At 51.6% G+C, this 23468-nt stretch overlaps 1 long non-coding RNA gene across 1 annotated transcript; it reads right to left on the minus strand.

Moving 5' to 3' along the window:
- Positions 1-458: 458 nt before the first annotated feature.
- LOC101177836 lies at positions 459-17130 on the minus strand. The gene is made up of 3 exons (XR_004032410.1): positions 16942-17130; positions 9348-9494; positions 459-2746 (listed from the first exon to the last, which is right to left on the minus strand). It is a non-coding gene; the product is annotated as an uncharacterized LOC101177836 (long non-coding RNA).
- Between the last annotated feature and the right edge of the window lie 6338 nt (positions 17131-23468).

Consider the following 23468-nt stretch of genomic DNA (forward strand, 5'->3'; position numbering starts at 1 on the left):
TGAAGGCTGGGCTGGAGAAGGGAAGAGTCTCATCTCTGATCCCCCCAAGGTCACTGGAGACGCTCAAATGAAGTGGTGAAATTCACCTGCTTCTAGCCAGCAGTAAGAAGCAGGAAGGTTACTTTGCTGAGAGCCAAAGCGTACGCTTCTGATCTGGCACAGACATAGGCATCTGGGTAACCTTGGAAAAGTTCCCCCCCCCACTTCCTGCACCTCACTTTCCCCATGGGAAGAGGTGAGCCTTAATCCCCCCTTTTCAGGCTGGCAGGCTTCGTGGCCCTGGTCAGCCACCCGGGCCCATCCTCTCTCTTAGAGCCACTCTGGAGTGGGGCTGGTAGGTGGAGCAGCTAAAGGCCAGCACCCTACCCCGCCCCACCCTCCACCGCCAGCCTTATAAGGACACTAGCTCATCTGGCTTTGCTCTGTCAGTTGGAAGAAAGGGCTGGCTTACTCCTGCAGCAGGGCACACTGATTAATTTATTTTGCATCCCTTTGCATTACCTGGCTCCAGGGCCTCCAGCTTGACATGCAGATTTATGTAAAAGAGACCTGACATGCAAATGAGCCAGGCCTGTGTCTTGTTTCCATCCTAGAGAGGGCTGCATCACTGGTTCCTGGCCCAGCTGCTCTTCCCCAGGCCCACAGGTTCTCACAGCTGGTGAGGTGGAGCCACGGGGCCGTTCTCCCTGCGCTGCCCCTGCTCGGAGCCCAGGCCAGGGCAAACGTGCACTTGACAGTGAGGCTAGAAAAAAGGAGGTTAGAAATGCACCCTCCCCAACAAAAGTGCCTGGCTGTGTTACTTGATGAGAGAGACACAGAGATGAATAGAGAGAGAGAGAAACACACACTTAGAAAGAGAGGCAGAGTGAAGGGAAGGAGGACAGGATCCAGAGGGGGCTGGGAGTTCGGTGTGTCCATAGAATATGCACAGAGGAGCGGGTCAGGGCGATGGACAAGCTCAGAGTCAGAGAGAGCGAAAAGCCAAGGAAACAGAGGCCAGGAGGCAAGGAGATGCAAAAAGAGAGATGGGGACACGATGAGGGGGCTGCTGAGGGAGGGGGTGAGACCCAGAAAGAAACAGATTTCAGAGTTGCTGCGGAGGAATGAGTGAGGATATAGCAACAGCCTGCCTGTGGGGGGAAGTGAGGGAGGAGTTGGTGATGATGACAGCTTGACGCTTGGGAGTGGGGACCAGGAGCCACAGGCGGAAGTGACGGGAGAAGAGTGCAGGGAGACACCCGAGCTGCCCTCTTGGAAGAACTAGCAGTGGCTTGGCTGCCGTCAGCGCCACCGCCTACCTCCTAAACCCTTGATTTATATCCGTCTATCTATATTTATACACACACATATCTACAGGCATACGCACATGTATATAAACTACACAGGCACGCATTGGCCAGGAGAAAACATTCTGCAGCCATCAGGCTCTAGAAAGAGAGCTTAGGGGGTTATCTAGGACTGCAGTGTGTCTGTCCTAGAACAGCAAAGACTGGGCTTTGCCTCTGCAGGCCCAGAGGAGAGTGCATCCCCTGCCCCCTGTCTGGCTCAGCAGCCAATGCCCCTCGGTGCTAGGATGCTCCTTTCACACCTGTCTGAGCCAGGGTCACCACTCTTCCTCTTAGAGAGAACCAGCTAGTCCCCTGCATATGCACAATGTGAGCAGGAGAGCAAGCAAACCAGCAAACCAAAAGAGAAAGCAGAAAGCCCTGCTCGCTCCCCAGCCTCCTTTGTAGGGAAATTGACTTTCTGGGAGGAGGGAGCCCAGGGCAGGCCCTGGGTGGGTGGTCCTGAAGTGCAGTGGGGAGAGGGCTGGGAAACTCCTGTGGCTTTTGGATAATCTCTACTTTCCCCACCCCCCAAACAGGAGCCCAGGGAGTGGGAGGGACACATTTCTTTTTTTTTTTTTTTTTTTTTTTTTTGAGATGGAGTCTAGCTCTTGTCACCCAGGCTGGAGTACAGTGGCACAATCTCGGCTTACTGCAACCTCCGCCTCTCGGGTTCACACCATTCTCCTGCCTCAGCCTCCTGAGTAGCTGGGATTACAGGCATGCACCACCACGCCTGGCTAATTTTTTGTATATTTAGTAGAGATGGAGTTTCACCATGTTGGCCAGGCTGGTCTCAAACACCTGACCCCAGGTGATCCACCTGCCTCGGCTTCCCAAAGCACTGGGATTACAGGCATGATCCACCACGCTCGGCCAGGAGGGACACTTCTTAAAACCTAGGATGGTGGCGCTGAAGGGGCCCTCAGAAACCCTGCAGACCAACTCCATCCTCCGCCAGGAGGGAACTGCGGCGCAGAGAGGCTAGTGTGGAGGTGGGCTGAGGGCCTTTCACTACGTAGCTCTGCTTCCTTGGCATGGCCCCCTTGGCGTTAATGACCTCCCCACCCTGTTTCTGATCCCCTGAGCTGCCCACATCGGCGCTGGGCACACTCATAGCTCCTTGGAGACGGGCTGCTGTTTTCCCTCGGAGACAGATGACCTTCATACATATTGTGAAAGTCATAGGCCCAGACCCTTCTGTGCACTTTTCACCGACACCAGAAGACCCGGGGCCCACCGTGGGTCACCTTTGCTGTCTCACTTGTCAATACCTGCCAGTGTCCCAGTAGATGAAGCCGACAGACAGCTCAGGCCCAGTGAAGATGTGTCCCATGGGCCACGGGATCTCACCTGGCAGAGATCTGCTTTAAGATGCCATCTCCAGGAGCCAAGGTCATCTCCAGAATCTCTCCCCACATCTAGAAATGAGATGTGTCTCATGTGACTGCCTGAGCTTGACCCGGTCTACTTGTTTCAGCCAGAAGTCATCTGGTGCCACTCTGGCCCACTTGTGGCATGACCTTTGGGTCACTCTGGCCAGCCTCAAGGGTCACCTTTGTGTTAACCTCCAGCACAGTGGTTTTTAGCTTCTTGAGGTGACAGACCGTTTGAGAACATGATCAAAGCCCTGTAATGCTGCCCAGATCCACAATACTTTGCACACAATGTCAGGAGGTTCATGGACTCCCAGAAGCCCTCAGTCTAGGACAGACCCAAGAGTCCATCTGGCATATTTAGGCCTTGGGAAGCTGGTGTCCATGTGTGGAGACCCAGGACCCCACTCATTTCAGAGGCAAATCATAGCCCTGACAAGGTGGCATTCCAGGACACTTTCTACAGAAGGTCTTCTTTCCCCTTTTCTGCCTCAGAGATTCCTTTCTAAGCAACTGTTCCTCTTGTGTTGAAGTCAGAACTCAGCTTCCTCCATCCCCTAGCTACATTTCAGGGCAAGCTCAAACGACATGCCATCCAAAACTCATTTCTAGGCTGGGTGTGGTGGCTCATGCCTGTAATCCCAGCACTTTGAGAGGCCAAGGCAGGCAGATCACCTGAGGTCAGGAGTTCGAGACCAGCATGGCCAACATGGTGAAACCCCGTCTCTACTAAAAATACAAAAATTAGCCAGGTGTGGTGGCATGCACCTGTAATCCCACCAACTCGGGAGGCTGAGGCATGAGAATTGCTTGAACGTGGGAGGCAAAACTGCAGTGAGCCAAAACTGCACTACTGCACTCCACCCTGGGTGAGAAGAGCGAAACTCCGTCTCAAAAAAAAAAAAAGCCTCTTTTCTAGTTTCCCTTGGACACCCTCTCTGTGCCCCTCCCCAAACCCCCTTCCCACTTAGTCCCTGAACCTGACTCCACTTTGCTCTGTCTCCTGCCAGGCTCAGCTGAGCACCAGGTCCTGAGCTGGCACTCACAGATGAGCAGAGCAGGTGACACTGAGAGCTGGTGAGACCTGTCCCCTTAGCAGCCAGCACAGACAGTGGATGGCCACACGCTCAGAAAAGGACCTCGGAGGGCACGAGTGGTGGAAGGAGCACAGAAGCCTGAGGAGAGGCTGGGGCACGGGGAGAGCAACCAGGCAGGGGATCCACAGAGAGGATCCCAGACCCTGTTCCCCGCCTGCCTGCTTCCCAAGAGCTGCTGATGGAGGAAGTCGTGCACTCCAGGCTCTGGGCCTGGCTCGAGATGCTGAGAGGCCTCTGTGAAAGGGAAGACACGGGAGGGCTGGAATCTCTTGGGGGGGCAGGGCAGGGAGGGGGCATGGGAAGTTCCATGTGGAAGGCTCGGGACTCAGGGTGGGCCGGGGCTCAAAAGAGTGAGAGCAGCCCCCTCGGCAGAGAGGGGTCTAGCCAGCCCAGGGGGTGGCCCAGACATCCAAACTGCCTTGGATGGAGAAAGCTGTTTAATCTCCCTATGGAAATCAGGAAGTTGGAACCCACACAGCTGATGGCGAGGCCAGAGGAGCGATTTCAGAGGAAAGATTAAAAGAATTAAAGTCAACTCAGAAGGGAGCAGACGAGAGGGAGCTAGGGGCAGGTGGGTAGCTCAGGGGGGTGTCTGCAAGGCCCCTGCACCCTGAACCCAACTGAGGGTGCTTCTAAGGGCAGGGGGTGGGGAGCCCTGCTGAGATGCAGTCTGTGGGTAAGGGTTGACCCTGTCATCCGTGGGGGATTCTGTCGGGGTGAGAGGGAATACCACAGGGGGCTGAAGATCTTGAGAGAGGTCTGAGAGGAGATAGAGAGAGGCCAGGAACACAGTCTAAGCCCAGATTTCAAGTCCAGGCAGGTCCACTCTTGGAGGGGGATGTGGGGAGCAGCTCTGTGCTGTGGGGCCTGGTCCTCTCAACTATCCTTCCCCTCCAGGCCTGGAAACTCCAGCCCCAAACCTTCTGGCTAAGCAGGAAACGAGGGCAAGACATGCCTATGATGGGTGGGTTTTCCTTAGCAGAATGTGTCACTGAGGCCACCTTGGGGCTGAGGGGCAGGAACAGGGGCTATTGTCCCAGGAGACCCCACGTTGAGGGACAAGGACAGCCTTCTGGGCAATGGCCTTGTACTGATCCAGGTCCAGACCAGAGAGCCAGGGCCAGAGGGTAGCTGGGGCTCAGGCAGGGATTCTGGTGGCCCCTCTGCTCTTCTGCGTGCTCTAGCCACACACATGTGCGCACACACACACACACACACACACAGAGGCACACACACCGCTCAACCTTGCTTGCTTGCTCTCATATTCTCTCTCTCGCTCTCTCTCTCACACACACACTTAAACATACATTTAAATAACTTGCAGACGTATATTAGCAAAAACATTCCATCTGGGCTGGGATTTGTCTCATTGCTTTAAATTCCTCTGGGTCTTAACATGAAAAAAAATAGGAAGAGGCAAAGATTTGACTAATGTTGGGTTAAGTTTTTTTTCTTTCTCCTTTCTTTCTTGGTTACTGACTGCCAAGAATTTATATTTGTAAAAGGAAAAGAATTAACTGTGTTGATTAAGAGGCAAACTCCCTGGAAATGTTCTCTTTTAACCCTTTGGTACCCTCCCAGCAAGAGATAGGAGGGTTCTCTGGCGTGGGGCTTGACATCCCTGGGCTGGAGGCCCAGAACCTTCTGGAGGTCTGCTTCTCTCCCAAGGGAGCTTATAGAGCAGAGGCAAGCTGGGCCCTCTGGCATGCGTGCAAGTGTGTCTCTAAGCAGATGCGTGGGTAAGTGGTGTGAGTGTCTGTGTGTGAGCGTGGGTACTGTGAGCTGGCATGTGGGAGGGGGTGTGCGCATGTGTGCACGTGAGTGTGGTAACTGCACACACGTCCCCTGGCAAATGTGGAGTGTGCTAGAACTCTCATGGGCTGCTGGCTGCAAGGTCAAACTCAGGGAGGGAAGATGACCTTCACCTTGACCTAATTAGCGGAAACTGATTTGGCAGGAGGAGGGGACGTGTGGAGGCTTAGCACAGAACAGGTGAGCAGGCGCTGGGGTGGGGAGGCCTCAGCCAAGGAAGCAGGATCTCTCCTGACACCCAGCAGCTGTCGCCACGAGTATGCAGTGACCCAGTACGGGGATCACCCTGGATGCTGGTCAGTGTCCCTGCATGGAGGGGTGGGGACTTCTCCTCTTTCTTGCCCACTCCCAGCTCCCCAGCCCATTTTCCTTCCACAGCTTGTCTGTCCCTCCGGGAGAGCCTGGGCTGCATAGCCCCCAAGGTAGGATAGATTTTAGCATCAGACAGGCTGAAGCCTCCGGAAAAGGGGTCTTCTGGAGCTGGGGCTGAGGGATGTGACCAGGGAAAGTGTGTTGGGGGCCGAAAGAGAAGAAAAGAGGATCTTGCTGGAGGCTCCAAGCTTCCTGTGCATGCGTCCAACCTTACAGAACTACCTTTAATCCCCTGAGCCCCAGGCCCGGCCTGGCTCCTCCCAGACTACTTCCCTCCACCTGGAAAGACCTTCTGTCCCTCCTTTGTTAGCCAATTCCTACTTGTCCTCCAAGTTTTAGATGCCATCTCATCCAGGAAGTCATCCTTACCCCTCACACTCAGCTGTCTCCCTCTTGCATGACCACACCTGGGCATAGAGGCACTGTCCACACGGTGTGACCCTTATATCCTCTGTCTGCCTTTCCTACTGGATCCTGCACTCCTTGAGGGTGGAAGCACTGTCTTCTTCATCCTGAACCCCCGGTACCTAATATAGTGCCTGGCACACAGCAGGGGTCCAGTCAGCACTGGCTGAGTTGAACTGAAGGCCTTTGACTGCTGAAAGGAGCCTTGTTAGTTGCACCATATGCTGTGATCGAAAGTGCCTTGCAGACACGCCGCCCCCCAGAACACTGAACACAGACTCTGAGATTATCTAAACATACATATATTTGATCCTCTCTAATTTTTTTTTTTTTTTTTGAGACGGAGTCTCTCTCTGTCACCCAGGCTGAAGTGCAGTGGTATGATCTTGGCTCACGTCAAGCTCCACCTCCCGGGTTCAAGCAATTCTCCCTGCCTCAACCTTCCAAGTAGCTGGGACTATAGGTGCCTGCCATTACACCGGGCTAACTTTCATATTTTTTTGGTAGAGACAGGATTTCGCCACGGTCTCAAACTCCTGACCTTAGGATGATCCTGTCAATTTTCTGTGAGCTCCTCGGGGAAAGGATTCAGTCTTGGTCTTCCCCAGGGCCTAGCGGAGCATCAGACAAATAGCAAATGCCTAATAAATGTTGAGTGAATAAAAGAAGAGCCAACACATGATAAATACCTAAGAACATACACACGGTGTGTATGTATGTTTCCGCCTCTTACTGAGGCTGTAAAATGCTGTTAAGGGCTGGAGGAGAGAGAAGAAACTGCTGTCAGAGCAAGGTTGAGAGGAGGGAAGAGTAACATTTGTTGAGCACCTACTATGTGCCATCACTGTCCCAGGCATCATCGTCATCTTCACCCATGAGGAAGAGATACTTACCTCATGTTACACGTAAGGAAATTGAGACTAAGAGACGTAAAGTAATTGCCCAAGGTCACCCAGCTGGTGGGACAGGTTAGGCTTGGATTCAAACCCAGGTCTGTCTGATCCCAGAGTTTATGCTTCTCCCACTGTGGCCACCACTACCATGTTTCATGAAGGACATGGGTACTGAGCAGAGTTTTGAATGACGAGAGGGACATGACTTTGTAGAGGAGGATCTCAAACCCAGGCAAGTGGAGAGGACCGAGAGTTCCCAAGAAGGATGAATGCTGGCTCTCTGCTTCTGTGTGACCAGGAAGCACCAACATGACAAGGGACAAAGGCAACTGTGGAGGAAGGCAATAGAGCAGAAAGCGGTCACAGAGGCCTCTCAAAAATAGACCTTAAGGACAGATGTGGTGGCTCATGCCTGTAATCCCAGCACTTTGGGAGGCCAAGGCAGGTGGATCACGAGGTCAGGAGATCAAGACCATCCTGGACAACATGGTGAAACCCTGTCTCTACTAAAATACAAAAAAAGTAGCCAGGCGTGGTGGTGTGTGCCTGTAGTCCCAGCTACTCGAGAGGCTGAGGCAGAGGAATCGCTTAAACCCAGGAGGCGGAGGTTGCAGTGAGTCGAGGTCGCGCCACTGCATTCCAGCCTGGCGACTAAGTGAGACTCCGTCTCAAGCAAAAACAAAAAACAGACCTTCAGTCCAATCTTGGCAGAAGGAGCCAGTACAGAAATAGTGCTTATTTGGTGGCAAGCACTATGCTAAGCACTTTGTTAATACATTTGACTCTTAAAACAAGACTATGAGATGGGCCCTACTGTTAGCCACAAATACAGATGGGGAAGTGAAGGCCCAGAAGGGTTAATAACCTGCCCAAGGGCACACATGGCTGGCTAATGGTAAACCTGGGGTTTGAACCCAGACAGTCTAATTCTGGAGTCTATGGCCACTACACCAAGGAGGGAAAGTGTGGCTAAGGATGGCCTTCAACTGGTAGAAGTCAATATCAGTCAGCCTGGTGGGCTTGAGTTTGGGAGTGTGATCGCAGTCTGGTTGGAGGGACTGTCCCAGACCAGCTCCGTGCCTCTGTCTAGAAAGTCCAGAGGCATTCAGGAAGAGTGTAACAGCCAAGCTGTGGGCTGCTGGAAGATCGTGATCCCCACACATTGTCCTGGTCTTGTGATTTGCTTTTTGTGGGAAGAAGGAACTTTGTACCAGGACACTAAGAGATACTCTAAACCCATGTTCAAGAGAATTCTCCCTACTTTGGAACTTTGGGTCTGGCTTCCTGGGATTCCCCCAGCATCTCCCCTAACCACTCCAGAGCATCCTCCAGTCACCACCACCACCACCACCCCCAGGCCAGAAATCATCTTTTTTTTTTTTTTTTTTTTTTGAGACGGAGTCTCGCTCTGTTGCCCAGGCTGGATTGCAATGACACGATCTCGGCTCACTGCAACCTCCGCCTCTCAGGTTCAAGGAATTCTCCTGCTTCAGCTTCCCGAGTAGCTGGGATTACAGGCACCCGCCACCACGCCCAGCTAATTTTTTGTAATTTTAGTAGAGACAGGGTTTCACCATGTTGGCCAGGCTGGTCTCGAACCCCGACCTCGGGTGATCTGCCTGCCTCGGCCTCCCCAAGTGCTGGGATTACAGGTGTGAGCCACTGCGCCTGACCCAGAAATCATCTTAAAACATTCTCTCAACAACACTTTACCTTGGTACAACATCTCATAGTCACCAAAGCACTCTTACATCCTCAGCCCATGGGTTCTTCCTCCCCACATCAGCCCTGGAAGGCAGGCAGCTCAGAGATTATTAAACCATTTTACAGATGAGGAAAATGAGACAAGCTTAGTGATGTTTGCAAGCCACATGGTTGGTGAGTCACACTGGCTGCACTGTTAGATTTCAAGGCAGTAAGACCAGAAGGTAGCCTCGTATGGGGAGGGGTGGGATCTGGGTTGGTGCAGCCAAGGATTTGCATGAATTGGATGAGAGATCCCAGCTCCTCTGTGCCCAGAAAGTTCCACCTTGAGTCACCTGCCTTTCCCTCCCCAGGACACCGCACCTTCCCAAAAGAGCAGTGTTGAGTCAGCTCCCCTTTTTCTGCCTCTCCAAGGTGCTCTCAGCCATGCCCTCCTGGCTTTCGTAGGATCTGACTCAAGATCCACTTTAGGCCGGCAGTATCTGTGGAACCTTCTCGTGTAGGGCCCACCTGTAAACAAGAGGAGATGTTTGGAAATCATTCATGAAAGAAGGACACCATCAACAGCATTTGACCTCTTCAGAGAAAAGAGATATGCAAGTTTATAGTGGTAGTGGCCATGGTAATATCCAATTACATAACAACTTCAACAATTACACCTTGCATTTCTTCCAAAGAGCTTTAAGCATTTTCGAGTTTATTGGGCTACTTGATCTCATAAAAGTCCCACAAATGGGTAGTGATGGTTATTATTATCATTTTATAGATGAGAAAACTGAGGCCCGGAAATATGTCAGTGATTGCCCAAGGCCTCGCAGCAAGGGAAGAGGGAGGCAGGGCTGAGTCTGTTTCTTCACGTCTCCAGGTGTTTCGTGTGTGGGACTCCCTCTTGGTGTCTGAATTCCTGTGAAGTAAGGCGTGGACAGAGGAGGTGGCTGGCGGCAGGCTCAGAGGATTTTTCTGCGCGTGGTCACTGAGAGACAGTGAGTCAGGCACCCTTATTTTGAGTTCAGTTTCCTCTTTCACTTCCCCAAACAATTTCTGGAGATGGAGTTCACTTGGCACCCATTCTCAGATGAGGAGCTGGGGTATCTGCACAGCTGCCCCTGAAGGTTTTCGTGGTAGTGGTGATCTGGAAAGGATGGATGCACACATTCCTATCCTGAGACTCCTCCTGTTCTCCTGGTCTACCAATCCCCCCGCCAGGAGGGGGGTCCTTGCTAGCCCTGTCTGTTACCATGGCCTCCTCATTGTTTTTCTGACCGCAGTATCTTTCCTTTTTTTTTGAGATGGAGTCTCGCTCTGTCTCCCAGGATGGAGTGCAGTGCCGTGATCTCGGCTCACTAGAACTTCCGCCTTCCGGTTTCAAGCGATTCTCCTACCTCAGCCTCCCGAATAGCTGGGACTACAGGTGTGTGCCACCACTCTCAGTTACCTTTTCTATTTTTAGTAGAGACAAGGTTTTCTCATGTTGGCCAGGCTGGTCTCGAGCTCCTCACCTCATATGATCCACCCACCTTGGCCTCCCAAAGTGCTGGGATTACAGGCATGAGGCACCGCACCCGGCCTGACCTCAGTATCTTTTTCATTCAATCCTCTCCATGACTGACCTTCTGAAAACTCTCCCTCCACCTCTCAGAAATTGTCAGTAGAATCCCATTACTTCCGGCCTCAGCTTGGCACTCAAGGCCCCACCCAGTCAAGTCACAAACTACCTTCCCACCCTTGGCTCCTCCCTCTCATCCTCCTCTTGAAGCTTTATCTTCAGCTAGACTGGAGGACTTGCCTAGACATGCTTTGTGTTTTCCCAACTCCACAGTTCCCTTGGCTTAGAAAGCCACTCCCACCCCCTCTGCCTGCTGGATTTCTATGCAGCCTTCAAAGCCCATGTCACCTCTCTCATGAAGCCCTCCTTGATTCCATCATCGGAAAATGAGCTCTCCCTCCTGGGATGTCTCACAGCCCCTGGCGTACAGGTCTCCACACAAGCAGTTCTCTGTGTGTTGTGGCAGTGGGGTCAAGCTTTGGATGTTTGTGAAACTACAAAGACTGCAGGATTAGGCAATACCACTTGTGTGCATGTGCGTGAGTGTGTGTGTCTCTGTGTGTGTGTGCGTGTGTGTGTGTTGGTATGAGGAGTGAGCACAGCTACATAAACAATTGTACGTCAGAAAGGGATGAGACACTTACTAGGTTTAGAGTGTGTCAATCAGTTCAGCTCTGCCAATGAACAGAGAGCCAGATGTCTCTCTCTGAGGAAAGAGAACACTCACAATAAAGTCTATAAACACACTTGGGGGAAGAAAGAATGGAGAGAGGGAGGAAATGAACAAGTATGTATGGCTCATTTACTATAGTCCAGGCGCTGCGTTGGAGAGGAAATTTCACGTGAGTAGTGTGCTCACTTAACCCTCACCGTAGCCGAGAGGTAGGAATCTGCCCCTGGTTGAGTACTGCTTTGGGCCAGGTTCTCAAAACGCAGGCTCTGGGTGTGCGGGGTAACTGGGAGCACTCACGGGCTGTCGGCATGCAGAGTAACTGGGAGCACTCACGGAGCAGCCCCGCTGGGGAATCACGAAGGCAGGCTGGCGCAGGAAAGGCTGAATGGCAGCGAGGCTGGTGTGCTGAAGCTTGGGTGGCCCTTTTAAGATGTGCCCCCATTGAGGTGATGGGGTCCTTGTGCCTTCTGGGAGGGGGAAGCCCAGGCAAGATGGCTCCCTTCAGCCGAGGGTGGTTCCTGAGGAGGGACAGCACCCACTACATGTACACCGTGGATTAGAGAAACGCGTGACCCTGCCACATGCAGCACTGTCAGCAAGTGGAAGGGGCAGGGATGGAACTCGGCCTGCCTGGCTTTGAAGCCCTCAAGCTGTGTCCCGAGGCCTGGCGCGGCCTTCAGTCCATCTCAGAAGACAGCATAGGCCAGGTGCAGTGGTTCACACCTGTAATCCCAACACTTTGGGAGGCCGAGGAGGATCACCTGAGATCAGGAGTTCGAGACCAGCCTGGCCAACATGGTGAATCCCTGTCTCTGCTAAAAATACAAAAATTAGCTGGGCATGGTGGCAGGTGCCTGTAATCTCAGCTATTTGGGAGGCTGAGGCAGGAGAATCGCTGGAACTCAGGAGTTGGGGGTTACAGTGAGCTAAGATCGCACCATTGCACTCCAGCCTGGGCCACAAGAGCGAAACTCCATCTCAAAAAAAAAAAAAAAAAAGTCAGCCTGGTCGCCCTGTGCCCATTGTGCACTGTCAGGTGTGAACGGAAGTCTGCACCCAGAAAGCTCCCAGGAAAAGAACGCTCTTCCCTCTTTCTGAAAGATTTCAGGTAGATCTGGTATCAAATAATAGCAATGAGAAAGGCAGGTGTGGACTCTTTTGTTACTGATATTTTCTGTTACTGTCTGATTCTTAGTCACATTTTGCTTTTATTTTTATTTTTTCGAGAAGGAGTCTCGCTCTGTCGCCCAGGCTGGAGTGCAGTGGCGTTACCTTGGCTCACGGCAACCTCCACCTCCCAGGTTCAAGCGATTCTCCTGCCTCAACCTCTTGAGTAGCTGGGACTACAGGCACCTGCCATCACATCCAGCTAATTTTTGTATTTTTAGTAGAGATGGGGGTTTCACGATGTTGGCCAGGCTGGTCTCGAACTTCTGACCTCAAATGATCTGCCCACCTTGGCCTCCCAGAGTGCTGGGATTACAGGCCTAAGCCACCGCGTCCGGCTCTTACTCGTACTTTGGAAACATTGGTAATGGGATCCAGGTGTGATCTTTAAAATAGTTAACAATCAGGTAAACCCCCAGGACACCAGAGTGGATGCTGGCAGTGTGGTGCACCAGCGCATGCCTGCTGAACATTACACCTGCCGGGCCCTAGAGGACAAGGCTGTGGTTCCCCCTGAGTGCCACATGCTGCGGAAGAACCCTGGGAAGGGATTTCTTCAGAAAACAAAGCTGAGAGAGGTAGGTCTCCTGATTTAACGGGGCATTTGGTTCAGCCTTTGCGATAGAGGTATTCATCTGTGCTGTAGGCTCCGCGTTCTCCCATACCTAGCCAGCACAATTTGTTACATGAAATCTGTATGACTTTAGGCAAGGCACCAACCACCCTGCTTTGTGCCTCAGTGTCCTCGTTTATAAAATGAGAGGTTTCCAAACTCTATTTCTCCTTGAAACAGGAGAATCTGGTGAAGCCTCCTTAGGGGAAGGGAGGCGAGTGGGCCGGGCGCAGGGCCCCCTCCCCTGCTTTAGCTGGAGCAGCTCTCTTGTATTTGTTTATGCCTCCATACGGTTTCACTTAAACCCAGCATTCCTCAACTAAAAACAAAGCTTGGGAAGCACTGAGCTGCATGTGGTATCTGAGGGCCCCTACTCATGGCTCTGCCATGCTCAGCTGTGATTAGGCGAATGGGTGAGTGAACTAATGAATGAATGAAGAGACTCTGTGTTCCTAGCTAACAGAGGCCGGTTCCTGGTCACACCTGTTCTTGGAGCAGATGGCCAGCAGTCTTGGGTAGTTCAGAAATCTACACAGGGCTAGACTGGACGCTCTCCCGACATCCCATCAAGTGTAGGGTTCTGTCTGTCTCCGCCGTCGCCATTGACAAGGCCTCCTCCCTTCAGGCATCTCGGATGCCACCAGGTATGAAGTGGAAAGTCATCAGTGGCGAGTCGTCCTATGTTTGTCTTCTTCGGCTCTCCCAATGTGTTGACTCAGCTGAAAAAAGATACTGACAACAGCACCCCAAGTCACCGGCAGGCTTGGCAGAAGATTCACTGGGTTTTCTCGGTGTGTGTCCCGGGGTGTGGCACCAGGTCTGGCTCACGTCAGTTTTCTTCCATCACAGGGAAAGGGCTTCCAGCTTTGGCCTTGTCCTCCCTCCCACCACCCCTACTTCCTCCCTTCTTGCCTCCTTCCTTTCCTTCCTCTAAGGCAGTGGTTCTCAACCTTGGCTGCACGTTGGAATTGCCCAGGGAGACTTAAAAATTACTGATGCCCAAAGATTCTGATTTCATGCTTTGAGGTATGGCCTAGGAAATAGAGGTTTTTAAAAGTTCCCTAGGTGATTCTAATATGCAGCCAAGGTTGAGAACCACTGGTCTGAGGACACAGAGTAGGGATCCTAATTTTAGCCTCAACTGTTTCCTAGTCCGCTGGGTTTGGAAAAGTGTGGGGCACAGATGTCTACTGGCAGTGGATGGAAGGAAAGGGAAGTGGAGAGAAACATACCTCACCCCCATCCCACCTCACTACCCTGCGAGACTCAGGGAGGTCAGTCCTGTTGGGTGTCCAGATGACAGCATATGACAGAGTGGAGAGGACACCCCAGGAAGCAGGGAGGCTCCTGTGCACTGAGGGCATGAGGCCAACAGCCCTGTTCTGGAGCCTCAGGCACTGCAGTTTTGGGGGCTTCAAAAGGCAACGCCCTGGGTATGGGTGGCAGCATTCCCACAGGGCAGGCCAGCAAACAAGGTGACCCTGGAGTGACTATGGGCAGCACGACATCAGCGCAGAGCCACGTGGGGAGAGGGACCTTTGGGTAAGACACAGCATCCACTGTCGCTGACAGTCCTGTTCACAAGCACATGAGGGGCACTCCCAAGGCGTCCCCCAAGTCAGAGTAAGCCTACAGCAGACAGAAACAAGCGCAGTGAATTCTGGTCATTTCACCGATGGGAGCCCATCTGGACCTACGGATGGTGAGGTCTGGGGTCACAGATACAAGCCACAGTCATGAAATGGTCTGGTGGCGGCAGCGGTGCAGTAAGGTCCAGCAGACGTTTGCCAGCCTCCTCCGATGTTGCCTCCTCGTTGGGTCAGCCGCCCTGAACAGTTTTCATTCCATATGTTCACCAGGCAGTCAGGGTCTTCTCGACGCTAGGCTTTTCTGCATGCATGTTCTCAATGTGGAGTATTTGCTTTATTTCCTGTGCAAGTTTTCTCTCTTTTTGAAAAAATCACATTCTCTCCTAAATTAGAAAACCTCTTTAATTGTTAGCAGGAGCTGGGGTTCTGTTCCTTGCATGGACAATATCATTAAACATTGGAAAATAAACAAACTGGAAAAGCTTAAGACATTTTCAAACCCTTTGCTTCCCAGAGGGCGTCTGGGGCCCTGGGTAGGACAAGGTTCTGCTGACCTGGGTTTATACTGTGTTGATAACTTGACCCCTCCAGCTGTGAGAAGCCACACTGACAGCAGGGTTGTTTTTCCTAAACTTCCCAGGACTGCAAACTTGACTTGGGAGGCATAGGCGCTGATTTGCGCCAAGGTCTCCAGCGACTGCGCTGAGCTTCCTCTGGGGTGGAGCGCACGCTGGGAGGGGGCTGGTGGTTGTGGTGGCTGTCGGCTGCTGTAAACCATCGCTGTCCTCCAGCATGACTACACAGGGCTGGGGAGGACAGGGGAGCTGTGGGAGGGGGCGGTGTGTGACAACATTTCTTTCCATCTTGCTGAAATGTGAGTCTAATGAAATGATAATGAGGTTGTGGCCTTTAAGCTCCATTGAGCTTCTTACACATTGTGATTTTACCCAGAGTGGGGCCAGTTTTTGAAATGATTAAAACTATCGATTCCTAGGCCTGTTCAGCTTGAATCAGAATTCGTTAGAGGCCCAGAGGTGAGGGATGTACATTTCTCCCTTGCTGAGCCAGGAAACAGACCCCATCTTGTGTGACTCTCTGGCTGGCGTGGCTGCCCCTGGCGGTGCTGGCAGACAGACCAGTAATAGGATCTGTCATCCACAGAATAAGTCACGAAGGTCCCATCCATGAGTCCTAGCCCATTTTCTAGGGAATTCTCCCTCATGTTGGAAGAGGGAGGTTCTCTATGTTTAATCTTGGCTCTATTTTCTTACAGATATTATAAGTAAAATATCTTCTTCATGAAAAGAAACACAGAAATGCTCCAAAGATTTGACTCAAAAGAATACTGGAAGGAGAAACTGTAGCTGGGAGGGGTGGCTGACAATGTGGCCTGAACTTGGCCTCCAGAACACCACTTTTGTGTGGATACAAAGAGGGAATTCTCCCTCTGATATTTGCCACCACTCCGCTGACTCCCAGGAGCACAAGATCGCTCCTTTAAAATTCTATTCCAAGTCCTAGCGCTGAGATAGGTTAGCATCTTCAAAAGTAGCCTTCCTAGCCGGGCGCGGTGGCTCACGCCTGTAATCCCAGCACTTTGCGGGGCTAAGGTGGGCGAATCACTTGAAGTCAGAAGTTCAAGACCAGCCTGGCCAACATGGTGAAACCCCGTCTCTACTAAAAATACAAAAATTAGCTGGGTGTGGTGGTGCACACCTGTAATCCCAGCTACTTGGGAGGCTGAGGCAGGAGAATTGCTTGAACCCAGGAAGCAGAGGTTGCAGTGAGCCGAGATCGTGCCATTGCACTCCAGCCTAGGCGACAGAGTGAGACTTCATCTCAAGAAAAAAAAAAAAAAGAAAGAAAGAGAAAAGAAACATAACTATAGGGCAGTTAAGTCTATACACCTTACCTTTAAGAAGAAAGAAAGAAAAGAAAGGAAAGAAGGAAGGAAGGGAAAGAAAAAGAAAGAAAGAAAGAAAAAGAAAGAAAGAAAGAAAGAAGAAAGAAAAGGAAGGAGAGAGGGAGGGGGAGAGAGAGAGAAAGGAAGGAAGGAAAGAAAAGAAAAAGAAAGAAAGAAAAAAAGAAAGAAAGAAAGAAGAAAGAAAAGGAAGGAGGGGGGGAGAGAGAGAGAAAGGAAGGAAGGAAAGAAAAGAAAAGAAAAAGAAAGAAAGAAAGAAAAAAAAGAAAGAAAGAAAGAAAGAAAGAAGAAAGAAAAGGAAGGAGAGAGGGAGGGGGAGAGAGAGAGAAAGGAAGGAAGGAAAGAAAAGAAAAGAAAAAGAAAGAGAAAGAGAGTGACAGGAAGAAAGAAAGGAAGGAAGGAAAGAAAGAAAGAAACTCTGGGAGAGTAAGGCATTGCATAAGGTCACCTGATTCCCGGAGCAGGTGCCAGGGTTGCGGTGCAGTCTGTTAGCTCTGAGAGGGGTGTCCCTGCCCACACCAGCTCTGAATCTTGCAAGCCACTGCACTTTTGAGAGTCACTCCCGAACTGCCTCCTACACAGGTGGTTCCCAAGCGGTTCATATCAAGGTCCCTGTTATTATCACCCCCCACTGCACCCCCAGCACCCGGGCTTTGAAAGAGCTGGCCTACCAAATGAACTGCAATTATGCCGTAATAATGACTCTATTTTCTCTCTCTCTCTCTTTTCTTTTTTTATTAATAAAAGACATATGTGACATGCCACTCAGAGCTTTCAGTGGGGAGGAAACGAGTTTCCCCCAGTAGGTTAATAGAATTCCACCCAGAGGCAGACAGTTAGCAAACTACCTTCTCGGGCTGTGGCTGGGAATCGCGCTACACTTGACAGCCCTTTCCATGGGCCTCCCCGGCCCGCCTGCCCTCGGCCCTGAAGTCAGGGGAGACAGGGGCCATTTCAGCTGCTCGCGCTCGCTTGCCTTCCCGTCCCTGCCGGAGTCAGCAGACCCTGACTTCTGGAGAAGCGTTACTGCGATATGTCAGCTGCTCGGGGAGAGGCTGGAGTGATGGATTCCAAGACCTGTCAGGAGAAAGAGTTTAAGGTCAGTTAGGAACCGTGAGCTCCCGCCCGTGGAATTGCCGCTGGAATTTTAATGCTCTGTCTCCCTGTGTCTGGGCACTTCCTTCCCTCCTGGCTCCGCTCTTCAGGCATATGGAACAGGGCTCATGTCGGAGGGTCCCCGGGGAGATCCCAGGGCTTCCCTGGGTCCCAGCGTCACGGCCGAAAGCCAGAGGTGAGGCTCCGACAGGATGCGGCCGGCCTTCCTGCTGCGCTGGGCCTTCGCCGGGGCCCTTTGCCGGGTCACTGTCCCGGGCTCTCTTCCCCTTCATGGCAGCAGCCAGGCCCTCCCTGCACAGGCCTTGAAGGGAGAGGAAAAATGGAACGCTAGCCTGGCTTCTTGACTTCCTTCAGGCAACGAATCCATCTTAAAGGCCCACTGTGTGCCAGGCAGGGATCCAGGAGCTGCGGAAGCAGACGCGGCCCCTGTCCTCATGGCACCTCTTCCGTGCGGTGCTCCACTCTCTTCCCCACGGAAGGTAGACACGGAACAGGAAAGGGAAAAGAGTGGAGGCCGCCAGGAGCAAGATTTGCAGACCGGAAAGACCTCAGCTAAGAGGAAATGAAGGCCGGGCGTAGTGGCTCACGCCTGTAATCCCAGCACTTGGGGAGGTGGAGATGGGCAGATCACTCGAGGTCAGGAGTTTGAGACCACCCTGGCCAACACGGTGAAACACCGTCTCTACTAAAAACACAAAAATTAGCTGGGTATGGTAGTGCATGCCTGTAATCCCAGCTACTTGGGAGGCTGAGGCAGGATAATGGCTTGAACCCGGGAGGTGGAGGTCGCTGTGAGGCAAGATGGCGCCACTGCACTCCAGCCTGGGCGACAGAGAGAGACTCCATCTCAAAAAAAAAAAAAAGGAGGAAGCAAAATAGGAAAACAGGATCTGAATGATTCGGGAGCCAAAAGGACACTGTATGTCCCTGGCTTTCTGATCACGGCTCACTATAGCCTCAAACTCCTGGGCTCAAAGTGATCCTCCTGCCTCAGCTCCCAAGGGGCCTAGGACTACAGGGGTGTACTACCAAGTCTGATTATTATTTTTTTCTTTTTCTTTTTTTTTTTTATTTTTTATTTTTTATTATACTTTAGGTTTTAGGGTACATGTGCACAATGTGCAGGTTTGTTACATATGTATCCATGTGCCATGTTGATTTCCTGCACCCATTAACTCGTCATTTAGCATTAGGTGTATCTCCTAATGCTGTCCCTCCCCCCTCCCCCCACCCCACAACAGTCCCCGAAGTGTGATGTTCCCCTTCCTGTGTCCATGAGTTCTCATTGTTCAATTCCCACCTATGAGTGAGAACATGCGGTGTTTGGTTTTTTGTCCTTGCGATAGTTTACTGAGAATGATGTTTTCCAGTTTCATCCATGTCCCTACAAAGGACACGAACTCATCATTTTTTATGGCTGCATAGTATTCCATGGTGTATATGTGCCACATTTTCTTAATCCAGTCTATTGTTGTTGGACTTTTTTTTTTTTTTTTTTATAGAGACAGGGTCTTGCTATGTTGACCAGGCTGGTCTCAAACTCCTGTCCTCAAGCAATTCTCCCATCTTGGCTTCCCAAAGTGCTGGGATTACAGGCATGAGCCATCATGTCTGACCACTATGCCCTTCCAGAAAAAAAAAAAAAAAAAAAAAATTCCCCTCAATTTTCTTAAGCTGCTTGACATTCTGCTATCCTTCCAGAGCCATCCTGGCAGGAAAGCTTTCTGTTCTTTAAGAGTTGCCTCTGAAAATGCAACATTCCCACCCCCACCATCAAAGGGCTGCTGCTTAAATTACATCCCCTAAATCCTTAGTAGGAATGCAGTCTTCTGAGAAACCAGGCCAAGAAGTGGGGACCAGGGGAACCTCCAGAGGACATAGATGAGCCCCACACACTTTCCCACCTCTGCCTGGGCCTCGCCCCAGTGGGAGTTGTGCTGTGAGCGTCCGTGGCCATTGTTAGCCACTCAGAGGTGGGGCGGGGTGGAAGACCTTCCCACACAGGAAGGCGGGGCCGTGCCTCTTGCTCTCTACTGTATCCTCAGCACCTGGTGTTGAGACTGGCACCTAGTAGCTGTTCAATAAATGTTTACTGAATGACTGGAAGAAGGGTGCCTTTCTCTAGCCATTTCCTCACCCAACATGGCCTTTGACTATTCTAGAAGGGGCAGAAAGGAGGAGGAAAAAATCTCCTCTCCTCTCTGCTGAAGGCTTACTCTGCCCCAGGCTCTGTGCTGTGGCTTCGTGAGGCCGGCACATGCACGAACTCCCATCTCTTCTGTGGCACTTACTCCTGCCTCTGGCTCTGCACACTGCCTCCTCTCCCCTTACCGTCTCCTCTGACCTCCTCACCTGGCCTCTTTCCCCACGACACCACTGAAACCACTCTGACGAAGGGCAGAGGTGATGTCCTGATGAAGCTGCTGGGAAACCCGTTTTAGTCCTTACTGGTGGCGTTGGACCCTGTTGAGTCCTTCTTTGTTCTTGCACCTCCTTCCTTCCTTGATACTATCCTCCCCTCATTCCCTGCACCTTCTGACCTTGGCTCATCTGTCCCCAAATCTACATTTCTTGCCTAAAAATTACTCTTAAGAATCAGACCCTCTACATCCAATGATCTTCACCTGGAGGTCCCAGAGGCAATGCATCCATGACCAAACTCAGCATCTTCCATCAGCTGTTTAATTATAATATCTGATTTTCTTCTCTTTCTCCTTCTTCTCCACTAGACTATGAGCAATCTGATGCTAGTCCCGATGTCTTGGTTATGTCTTGTGTATCCAGCACCCAAGGTCAGCCCCTGGCATATGGTGGGCATCCAGGAATGTTGAAAAATGACCAGTACAACTTAGAAGATGCAGCCTCTACAGATCAGTTTCCTCGTTTTTCCCTGAAACTGCTCTCATCTGTTTCCCCGCAGGGAAGGAGCATCCCATGGCTGCAACTCTCAAGCATCGAAATGGAACCTGTGAGAGTTCTTCACCCCACAGGGAACTCCTTCCACCAAACTTGGGGGAGCGAGAAAGGGGTTGTAAGGACTTGCCTTTGTATCCCCCAACCCCCCCGCACAGGGCTGGATTTGCATATGTTAATATGGAGAACTGCAACTATTTAATGAGAAGCAGTGGGCCACGTGGGTGAGCAGAATTCCTTAGAGTATTTTTTTCAGATGTCTTAATTCACTCTTTCTTTGTTGTATTTCAGCAGATCCAGGTGTTTGCACTGAGTTGGTCCCGGTCCCCACTCCTGTCCCCCAAATCTCTGAAACCACAGATCTCATTAGATGCCAGGCTCAGCCTTGTGTCTGGAGGGTGATGGTAGGTGGAGTGCTCTGCTTACCTGGAAGCAATGCCAGGATGGCTGGAGGTAGCCTACTCCAGGCCAGAGAGCCCCAGCCCAGAGGTTGGGTGGGGACGTGCCTGAGGGGGGTGGGGAGGAGAGGATAGAATTCCAAAGAGGAGAACCCTTGATGGAGACAGCCCTCTGGGCTTTTAGCCCTCCATCTGGGTTCCACTAAAAACACATTTTGCGTGTTTCTGTTGTTCTTAAGTCTGGGTTTATTTCAAGGGGAAACTTACAAAGAAACATCTCTCCCTTTATTTCAACAGCAGCTTGTGCTTAGGTAGATTCTCATCTGTCTGGTCTGTCCTGCCTGGAGGTAAAAGGAGTAGGTTGGGGCGGGGGTCCCAAAAGGCCCCAGGAGACCGAGGCCTCAGGCTGTGCTTGCCTCCAGTGTGTTAGACCAGTAGGTTTGTCACAGGTTCTGACCTTCCAGCTGATAGCAACACACACCGCCAGATGAGAGACTTGGGGAGTTGAGAATGAAAGGAAGGGACTTGGGGAAGCACAGAGCAAGGAGAGGCCTGGTGAGGTGGCCCCACCTGGGAAACATCCACAGACAGACAGGCAAGTGACCGTCCCCATAGCTGTTTGAGAGCCTTCCTCTCTGAACCCAGGGCAGCATCTGGCAGGTAGCCACCCAAGTGAGGCAGGGTTTTGCCCAGGTCGGAAGCCAGAGGTAGCATCCAGTCTTCCTAAGAATGCAGGTCCCAATCCAGTCTGAGAATCCCGAAGAGCCCTTGAATCAGTCCATACCTCAGAGACACAAAGAAGAAATGTCAGCGCTTGAAAGGCCCTTAGCCATGTAACCCACTGCCCTCATTTCACAGGTGAGGAAACAGGCCCAGGGAGGGGAAGCTCCTTGCCCAGGGCACACGGCAGGTCAGCGATGGGCTGGTCCTGCAGCCCACGCCTCAGTATTCTCCACACTTTTCTACTTTTCCACCCTGCTGCTTACAAGGGTAGGCAAATGGCCGCGTCTCCACGGAGGGATCCAAGGGCTGTAATAAACATGCCCACTCATGGACTCACACGCATACGTGCACAGAAGGTGTACACTGGCCCTCGGATCCCATCAGCTGAGCCTGCCGGGGCTCCCCCACACATAACCTGGGTCTCTCCTCCAGGGTCATCTTGGGCATTCAGGCTCCAGGCAGACGTAGGACTCAGGACCCCATGGTGGATAGTCCTGTCTTTGCACAGAGCTGGTGCCAGACACAAAGAGAACTTGCGGCCCGGCGCCCAGGCCCTGGCCTTCACCCACCAGCGAGAAATTCTTGTAGAGCCCTCTCTTGCTCTGAGACTGGCCTCTGCAGTGACTCAAGTCGACGTGCTTAGGAAGGACTTGATTGCCCCCTGGTGGCCATATCTGACATATCACTCCAGCTCCCCAGTACCACAGTCCATTCATTTATCAAAGATTTATTGAGCCCCCGCTGTGAGCCAGGGAAGAAATATTTACTCTTGTTGAATGAATGAACATCCCCTACCCCCAAGAAGAGGTCAGTCCACTGTAGAAGACTGATATGCAAAGCAACAGTTACAATACAGGCTGATTAGTGCAATTATAGAGGTGAGTTTAGAATACAATGGAAGCTAAAATAAAAGGGAGGGGGAGTGGGAGAGGGTGTTATTACAGCTTCTATGTAAGGAGCCTAAGGAAGATTCCTCCAGGGGCGTGGGTTGACATGCTTCCCGGGGTATGCATAAGCAGTCAATAATTACATTCATTAGAGTTTTCATTTTACCAAAAGATTGCACTTGCATTTCCCAGTTCATCCTCCCAGTAGCGCCATGAAGTGTGTATAATTGTCCCCATTTTACAGAGGAGGATACTGAGGCTTAGAGAAGGTAGGTGATTTGCTCCATGTCACTGTCTGGTATTTGATGACTATAATTGCCAAACTACTCCCAACTGAATCAGACTCCCACGGGGAGGCGGTGCAGCAGGTGAGGGTTACAGATGGAGGTCAACTGCCTCTGCCACAGGAGAGTTGGTAAGTTGGGGGTTTGGATGGATAAACAGCTCTCTCCCATCTCCCAGACACTGGAGCACAGTTCAGCTCTGGAAGCAGCACAGTGATGCATAGTGAGCCTCAGCCAGCGCAAATGCAAGCCGGAGGGTCCTGGGTTCAGTGGCTATGTCACAGCCTCATCATAGACCTGAAAATGGCGGGCATGAGAGGCAGACATGTAATTTCCTCTTTACTACCACCAGTCATGTGATTACAGCCAAGCTCAGGAGGGCGGGGTGAGCATGGCAGAAAGGCTGTAGCCAGATAGGATCCTTAGGGCCAGAGCAAGGTTGGGGAGTGCAACTCTAGGAAAAGCTTCATTTTCCACACCCCCTCTACTCCCAAACATAAGCTGAAGGTCCCAATGAACTCCCTGTTAAAGAAGAATGAAAAATCTAGTGTAGCTATTTAAAAACAGGCAGGCGTCAAGTGGCCAATGGCAGTCAAGTGCAGCCGGGGCAGTGCTGGGGAAAATCATCCACCACCATCAGCCCTGGAGAGGCAG

This window comes from Nomascus leucogenys, chromosome 11 (genome assembly GCF_006542625.1).
Source record: "Nomascus leucogenys isolate Asia chromosome 11, Asia_NLE_v1, whole genome shotgun sequence".
Classification (NCBI taxonomy): domain Eukaryota; kingdom Metazoa; phylum Chordata; class Mammalia; order Primates; family Hylobatidae; genus Nomascus; species Nomascus leucogenys.